We start from the raw sequence: 9,421 nt of genomic DNA on the forward strand, positions 1-9,421 counted from the left end.
AGGACATGGTGGCCAGGGAATTCAGAGCTGGACAGAGACGTTCTGTACCAACTGCCTCTGCCCCCATTCTGTTCACAGCTGTCACTATTAGGCAAATCAACTTGGTCCGGTCTCAAGTGTCTGACTAGAAAATCCTTGGCTGCCTCAGCCCATCCATCTCCACCACATCTCAGAGAAGTAGGAGTCAAAAGGGAAGAGATCGAAACATGGTGGGAAAGAACCTAATTCATGAACTTGACTTAATGAGCAAGCAGTGCTGCCAGGCATCGCCAGGCATGGGAGAAACAGAAAGAGATGGAGAAACTCTTGTCTGGACCCTTTGAGAAAGACAAATCCAGTTAAGAAAAGTTCTCTGCCTAAGCAGTCTACCAGCCTGGGAAACAATATAAAAACACTTCCCTTTAAGGCTGGAGGAGAAAAATACTGACCATTTCCTTGAGTACCTGTCTCTTTACAACAATATTATTTCAGAAGGCTTGGCTGGTGCTCATGATAAGTTTCGGCTACCACATGGTGACCACAAGTTAGCTATCATCACTTAATCACTTAACTTCCCGTTAGTCGTCGATTTGCTCGAGCGGGCGCCAGTAACGTCTCCATTTGTCCCTGTCGCGTGCTAGTGTAGCCCAATGGCATCTCTTCGCTCCGGGAACATGGAGGGCCTCAAACCGATCGTTCATGATCTTGACAAAGAAGTCTGACCATCTGGTAGGTGGGCGGCCACGCGGTCTCTTGACATCCCGTGGAATCCAATCAGTAACAGCTCTAGTCCAACGGTCGTCTTTAAATCTCATTACGTGACCAGCCCATCTGATTTTCGACACCTTGGCAAATGAGACAGCGTCCCTGATCCTTGATCGTCGACGGATGTCAGAACTCCGGATTCGTTCTCTCATTTGAGTGAAACGTGATATTCCAAGCATAGCTCTTTCTATTCTTCTTTGGGAGACCTGAATGGCGTTCTCATCTTGTTTGCGTAGGGCCCAGGTCTCTGAGGCATATGTTAATGCAGGAAGAACAGTGGAATCAAAGAGATGTGCCCGGAGCCGGAGGTTCTTCGTCCTCTTAGCTATTTCTTCGACGTTCTTGAAGGCGTTCCAAGCCGCTCTCTTCCTCCTGCGCAGCTCGGGTGCCAGGTCATTTGTCATGTTGACCTCTCGACCTAGGTACACATAGCTGTTGCATTCGGAGATGGTCGTTCCATTGAGAGCGAATGGGGCGTCAGGAACAAGGCTGTTTCTCATAAACATTGTCTTCGTAAGATTCAGCTGTAGTCCTACCTTTCCACACTCACGGTCAAAGTCGGCCAGCATTTGTGCCGCTTGGCTGATGTTTGGTGTTATTAAAACAATGTCATCAGCAAAGCGGAGGTGGTGTAGTTGCCGACCATCTATCTTCACTCCCATTCCTTCCCATTCCAGTCGTCGCATGATGTTCTCGAGGGTGGCACTGAAGAGTTTCGGTGAAATGGTATCACCCTGCCGCACCCCTCTCTTGACATCAACGATCACTTCTTTGTAGAATGGTGAGATCCTGGTAGTGAATCCGCAATACAGCTCACGGAGGATCCTGATGTATTGGGCTTGAATGCCCTGATTGGCTAGGGCTTCAATGACCGCTTCCGTCTCAACAGAATCAAAGGCCTTCTTTAAATCAATGAATGTTAAGCAGAGCGGCATCTTGAACTCCCGAGAAACCTCAATGAGCTTGGTTACCGTGTGGATATGGTCGATGGTGCTGAATCCTTTGCGGAACCCTGCTTGCTCGCATGGTTGTCCTTCATCTAGTGTTCTGCCAATCCTATTCGGGATGACTCGAGTGAACAGCTTGTAGATGACAGACAATAGGCAGATCGGGAGATAGTTGCCAATGTCATGGATGTCTCCCTTCTTGAACAGTAGTACGGTCCTGCTGGTTTTCCATTGGGACGGAACCTTGCATTCAGACAGGTAGTGAGTGAAGAGCCGAGCCAGTGTATTGATGAGTACTGACGGCAGGTTCTTCAGGTGTTCAGGTCTGACCTTGTCTGGGCCGGGTGCTGTTTGCTTCTTTACCAACGAAATGGCATGTCGGATTTCGAAAGGGAGAACGTTAGGAACGACATACCCATCCTGTGGAATTTGGTATGTCGGCAAGTGGACATGGCTATCGAAGAGATTTGAGTAGAAGTCATGGATAATCTTCTCCATTGCCGTTCTGGAGGATGTGATGGATCCATCAGGACGTCGGAGGGCAGTCATCTTGGTCTTATAGTTGGCGAAGGACAGGCGGGCATTACGAATACTTTTCCCGGCTTCTGCCGCATCTACCAGTACTTCTGCTCTTCTCTCTTTGAGGTCTTCCTTGATCGCATCTCTGCACTGCTTTGCGAGCTCGGACGTTAGCTTGCGGTTGCCTGAGGCATGCGCCAAACCACGCTGGCGAATTAGCTCAAGAGTTTTCGAAGATAGGCGACTTTTTGTGGCTATCTCTCTCTTGGCGTTCCTCGCACATTCATGGAGGTGCTGAACCAGTCGATCGTATTCCTCGTCAATGTTGTCAACAATGGCATCTTCCCATGTTGCCGCAATAGTACCAAAGAGTTCCCAGTTGGTGGTCATTCTGGGAGTTCTCTTTTTGAACTTTGCAGCCCTTTCTCCCTGCTCTGTGAAGTAGAATTTTGCACGAAGGAGACGGTGGTCCGATCCCGTTCGAAATTTTGGGACAACAGCGACATCAGTCAGGCAAAACCGTCGATTGAATATGATGTGGTCTATTTCGTTGTGGAATCGTCCACCGGGAGACTCCCATGTACATCGTTTAGATTCTGCCTTCTGGAACTGTGAGTTACCATGAATGGTCTTGGTCGACATGATGAACTCAGACAGTCTCTCACCCTGTTTGTTCCATTCTAGGCCATGGGTCCCGATGTGAAGTTCTTCAGCTGATCTTCTCGGTCCTATCTTGGCATTAAAATCACCCACAATGATCTTGTAGAAGGTGTGGTCTTCTTTATAGAACTTCTCTAGCTCCATGTAGAACTTCTCGATTTCTCTTTCATCATAATGAGATGTTGGTGCGTAGACAACGAAGATAGAAACTGCAGGCAGTGAGCCACATCTATTCAAATGTAAACGTCCGATTCGGGTTGTTAGGCATTCGAATGAATCAATGCTCTTGGCCAAGTTTGTGTTGACAAGGACACCGACGCCTCCAACACCTCTTTTATCGCATGTTCCGAGGAACAATTCTTCTCCGGTGTCGAAAACGGCATGGTGAGATTCGTGCCTTCTTGTCTCGGTCAGACCAATGATGTCGTACTTGATCATTCGCGCTTGTACCATCAGGTCCTCGATGGATGCATCTGATGATAGCGTACGTGCATTGAAAGTACAGACGATCATTTTTGTCTTCCTTCGTTGTGGCAGCCTAGGTCGGCCTTGAGATTTTGTCGGCCTCTCCTTTCTCATCCTTCTCAGTGCTGCCATGTCGGTGAAGCCTTCAGGGTCAGGTGAATGAGACCAGTTGTAGTTACTGGTTTTGGCATATCGAATACACAGCGGATAGCTTGACAGGCTCTTCCGTGCAGGCGGAATACTCTCGGTAGCTTGCCAGTCTTTCCGAGAGGTATAGAGGCTTTTGGGGTGACCTCTAATCACCCTTGTAGGTGTTACCATATTTGAACCCTATCAAATATGGTACGACAATTCCAGAAGATGGGTATTTAGTGTTTTATGATGTGTCGCGCAGCCGCTTGCGGCCGCGCGGGTCCGGAAAGCATCCTGGAGTGTGGCGACGGCTGGGTAGTGGAAGTAGTGTCGAGAGTGGAAATCTGCCAGTGGGGTATTTATCTGGGTAGGGTGGGTCTCCTGTGCACAATTCGATCCCTGGGTTGTTGGTGGAAGCAGACAGGGCAGGGTAGGGTGGGGCTCCTGATTAGAATCCCTTTGTCACCTGTGGTGGTGGGAGCAAGCAGAGAAGCTCTGTCCCTTGGTCCACCGAGCCTGGAGTCCAAGGTCTCAGAGAGTTCCACTTATCTTGTTCTGTGGGTCTTCAGTTGTGCGTGGGTCTCGGCCGGAGCTGCCGCGCGGGTCCGGAAAGCGTCCTGGAGTGTGGCGATGGCTGGGTAGTGGAAGTAGTGTCGAGAGTGGAAATCTGCCAGTGGGGTATTTATCTGGGTAGGGTGGGTCTCCTGTGCACAATTCGATCCCTGGGTGGTTGGTGGAAGCAGACAGGGCAGGGACACTACTTCCACTACCCAGCCGTCGCCACACTCCAGGACGCTTTCCGGACCCGCGCGGCAGCTCCGGCCAAGACCCACGCACAACTGAAGACCCACAGAACAAGATAAGTGGAACTCTCTGAGACCTTGGACTCCAGGCTCGGTGGACCAAGGGACGGAGCTTCTCTGCTTGCTCCCACCACCACAGGTGACAAAGGGATTCTAATCAGGAGCCCCACCCTACCCTGCCCTGTCTGCTTCCACCAACCACCCAGGGATCGAATTGTGCACAGGAGACCCACCCTACCCAGATAAATACCCCACTGGCAGATTTCCACTCTCGACACTACTTCCACTACCCAGCCGTCGCCACACTCCAGGACGCTTTCCGGACCCGCGTGGCAGCTCCGGCCGAGACCCACGCACAACTGAAGACCCACAGAACAAGATAAGTGGAACTCTCCGAGACCTTGGACTCCAGGCTCAGTGGACCAAGGGACAGAGCTTCTCTGCTTGCTCCCACCACCACAGGTGACAAAGGGATTCTAATCAGGAGCCCCACCCTACCCTGCCCTGTCTGCTTCCACCAACCACCCAGCTATCATGAGTCTCAGAAAATTGTTGTATGGCCCTTGAGTGACCGTCAATGTTCTAGTATTATAAAAGAGGATAGAGATTGGGACTCAGCTCTGACCTCAGGAAGACAAACACAGAGCCAGTGGTGAGCTATTATTACTCAGATAGGCATTTCATGGTAAAGCTGCCATGAGTGGGATCAACATTAATTAATAATGCTTTGGCGTACAGCAGGGAGTTGCTTGGTGGCCCAGAAAAGCTCTGAGAAGGCAGGAGAATGCCTGAGCATCAAGGTTGTAAATTTGTACCACGAGGCACCAGGAGGACCGGGGCAGATTAGGTCAGCTTGATGGAGATCACTGAATGATAGGCTCCGCCTGACTCTGAAGGACATGGGGAGAGGAAACTGTAGGGAACAGAGCATGTGGCTATGCCAGGTGTGGTATGCCACACAAATCAGCAGTATATTGATTCAGTGAGTGTCTTGTTTTTGTGTAATGATAGCTACTTACGCCACATATTTATATCCTGAGTGGTATTATTTTTTTCCAACGTGGATGAGACTGAGTATTTTAGGGATGGTGTTTTTATACCATCAGAGGGAGTTTATAGATAATGCATACATATGTACATATATTTATTTAAAGCTTTTTGACTCCTCAAATGAGGGGACTTTGGGAATTCATTGGATGGGTAAAGTTTTCATTCTCTGATATCTACCTCCTGGAAATATGCCCCAAATCATATTGTGCTTTTCACTAAAGCACAATTCCAAAAACAACAAATAGTTCCTGGGCTATAGGCACCTTGGTGCCTAAGCTTCCTTGGTGCTGGACTTTTGAAGTAGGCTAGAAACTCTTCTGAAAGCCCCTACCCTGTTTACTCCTTTATGAGATCCCCTGAATATTTTGGAACTCCTTTCCCTGGAGATGGTTTATCACCTGCTTCTCTGTCATGAAGTCTCTCCTAGGAAGCTAGAGTCTCCCTCACATTTGTGCTCACTGCCTTGTTAGCCAAGATTTCCCCAGAGCAGGACTCAGCTCTCTCGGACCCAGCCTTGCACGTGCAAGGGACTAGCTTCCGCTCCACTTCCTGCCTCCTCTCCCAGGCCCTTTCGGGTAGGGACTGCTGTTCAGTGGATCAAGCTCAAGGGACTGACCAACCAAATGGGTACAGCAGGGTCACAGCGAAATAGGCCTCCTCCTTTGAATGAGACAAACCCCATCATTCCAAGAATTGACCCACAGGCCATGAAAGCAAGGAGATTTCTGGGAGTTGTTTCTGGGTTCTCTGGAACATTCTTCTCCCTGTCCCCTTCTCTCTGACTCATGCTTATCTCCTGTAACCTAGTTCAGAATACCTTGAACATGGAAGAAAATCCTCTCTATCTGCCTTGTACACTTTGCACCAGCTAAAATAAAACAGAAACACAGAATAAAATACCCTGTGAGGCCCTGGCCCTTCCCTGGCGTCCTTGCAGTCAGTGGCATGGTGGTGCATGCGTATGAGAGTGTGGAAGCCTTTTCTCTGAGCTCCACTGTATCACACAGCCTGAAAGCATTTGGATGAATTTGGGGTGGGGGTAACTGTTGGCCTGGAATTGTTTCCTGAGTGCACATATATATATGAATATATATACATGCATATATATATATATAATTTTCAACGAATTGGCTGCATTTAGCAGAATAGAGTTAGTGTTTTTAATAGCCTGAAAAATGATATCCAGATGCTCCACACAGAGGAGGGGGCCCTTCCCTCTCATTCGGAGCCTGCCACCGAGATCCCTTGCCTCTCCCTCCCATCTGGACAGTTGCCCTGAGCTCCCTGGGGGTCTACCTTGGGAGACCGCCCAGGAGCTCTGACTGGCCCCAAAACTGGGGAAGGAAAGCGAACCATCTGGAATGCATTGTCCAGATCGGCTCCACACTGCCCAGGCACCCTGACAGATTTTTGGGTCTGTTTGAGGCTTGGATTGAATCCATCGGGCTCTCTAGTCAGAGGCCTGCAAACCTCTCTTTGTCTCCTTCCAGTATCTGGATTCTGCAGAGGCACAATCAGACCTACTTCTAAGTCTGTCTTTCTTAGGAAAAGGACAAAGGTGTGCTCCGAGATCCTTCCCAGCAGCTCCCGGATCAGGAATAGACACAGGACAGGGGAGAGTGCCCCTCGCCTTCCTCGGTATCCCCCCCGCCATATTCTGACCATCAACTTTAGCCCCAAGGATCGGCACTAACTTGGAGAAGAGAAAGAAAAATTTCCCCAATCCCGGACTCTAGCTGGGGCCTGGGGGCAGAGTTCAAGTCGGGGAACAAATGGCACACAGGTGTGACTCTGAGTTTGACCTCTGGCACCCAGGGCCCCTGGGTACCCTTAGGCCTGAGCAGCAGCATTGCTGTGTCTAACCTCTGAACCAGGAAGGGTGCACTACTTGGTCAAGGGTCTCTGGGAGCAGCCCCCTGCACCCCTAGAACAGTAGAGGGAGGGGGAAGGGTGAGAGGGAGGTGGGGGAGGGTCTTTAAAAAACAATGGCAACCTGGTTTCTAGATTCTCTCCCAGTGATGCAAGTTCTGTCTGGGGAGGTCTCATAGCCTGCAACAGGAGCGATGTTACCTTGCACACTGCCAACTTGGTTCATTCCTGCTCACCTCTATGGTCCCCTGAGCACTGTCAGGAGTGATCTCTGAGCACAGAGCAGGAGTAAGCCCTGAGTATCAGCAGCTGTGGGCAAGAAAAACTAAAACAAAAAACAAAAAAACCCCAAGAATTTTCAAAAACAAATCATAACGGCCTACAAACTATTTCTTGCTAATTATCATTTTGTACTTTGTTAGAATACAAAAAAAAAAAAAACAACACCAAAACCCAAAAACAAAGAAACAACAAAAAAAATCCCTTCAATGAACTGCTTCTTGACAAAGACTGGACATTCTTCCTCTCCGCTCATCTGCACTCCTGCTGTATTTCCTCACAGGTAACCAAAACAATTTCCCTTGAAGTCTTGACCCCCAGAGTCAGGGTCTGAGTTAGCTGGATCCCATGGAAGAGAGTCTCGGGAGTCTGGCTTCAGGCTGCTTCTCTCAGATGGTCAAGCCCCGTGACAAGGAGTCCCAGGATAACCCAGCACAACTCCCACGAGTGGCCTTGGGAGCTCAGAGTGTTTCCCAGACGGCGATGTGTCTCCTGCGGTTGCTTCTGCATCAAACACTCCTTCCTGCTTCTCCCAGCCCTGCTCTAGCCCTGCTTGCCTTCTGCAGTGTAGACCAACCCAGAACTGCACTTCGGGTCTGAATAGAGATCGGATCCAGGAGCTATTTCCGAGGGTCCAACAGGGGAGCCAAGCGCCCTGGTCTCTTCCTCTTGCATCCCCACCCCAAAAGCCCTGCAGATGTTCCAGTTTCCAGATGAAGGAGGGGGACCTGTGTCTCACCGCAAACACAGCAGTCCACACCGCCGGGGGGCTCGGGCCTGCTGCTCCTCCCACAGCTCCGTCTGTCCCCAGGATCCTCGCTCGCACTCCTTCCTTCCAGCCCGTCTCTCTCCAGGATCTTCCAATCCACTGTGCGAGCTATTTTGCTCACTGTTTGCAACCGGGTCTCGGGAACTCTGCTTGTTAGGGAAGAGAGGCCTCGCAAACCAGGAACGCATTCCTACTTCAAGTTGCGGGGAGGGCACCCTGAGTTCCATGACAGGGAATCTTCTGTGAGGAAGGTCTGACAGAGAGGGGGCCGACAACGGAGCAGGCATGAAGCTGGCGTGGGAAGGGCAGGTGCTGCAGGGATGAGCAGCTCCAGGCCGTGCCAACGTCAACTCGGGGTTGCAGTCTGGCAACAGAGCACAGCCCCTGGGGGAGAGCAAGGGGCGGTCAGGGCGAGAAGGCCTCTGGGTGGACCTCTCTCCCGGGGAGGCTTGCTCCTTGCCTGGTGTCCACCAGTTTGGATCCAGGCTAGTTCTACTGCTGGGAAACGGGACGACAGAAGCACAGTCCCGCTGGCGGCCGTGTGGAGCGGAAATGCAACCGCAGTGTAAGGTTGTCGCAAGGCAGAGTAAAGAAAGGAGATGCGTCCAGGCACCTGGGTCCAGCCTCTCGTGGACCAGGAGGGAGCAGGAAGACTGTACCTCGGGGCCAGTGATCCCGGCACTAGACTCCCTTCCCAGTAAGGACTCCTTCCTTCCAGTCCTTCTCTCTCTCTGAGGGAGGGAAGGACACTCCAGGCTCTGGCAGAGCTGAACCCATGCCAAATCCCAGTGGCTGGTGGGGTGAGTGCGCTGGGCCGGATTGTTTATCCACCAAAGCAGCAGTAAGGCCGGGGACGGAGGACTGCAGACCGGAGAAGAAGAACTAGTGCGGATACTGTGATCCTCAGCCCTTAGGGTAACGTGTTCATTATTGGGCCAGCACCTCCCTGGCCCTTGCACACACCAGCCTGAGGGGGTGCAGGAAGCACAGAACGAGAGAGAACCCCAAGTGTCTGGTCCCACCTGGATCTTCCCAGTCTGGGACTTGTATTTTGATGAGCTTCAGGGTGCCCCCCCGGCCCCATCCCCACCCCATGACATCAGGGGGTTGGGCCAAGTCAGCGGTTCTCAAAATCTGGTCTTTAGACCTGCAGCATCAGCTCCCCCTTGGAGTGTGAGAAACGC

This window comes from Sorex fumeus, unplaced genomic scaffold, assembly GCF_029834395.1.
Source record: "Sorex fumeus unplaced genomic scaffold, SorFum_2.1 ptg000003l, whole genome shotgun sequence".
Taxonomy (NCBI): Eukaryota; Metazoa; Chordata; class Mammalia; order Eulipotyphla; family Soricidae; genus Sorex; species Sorex fumeus.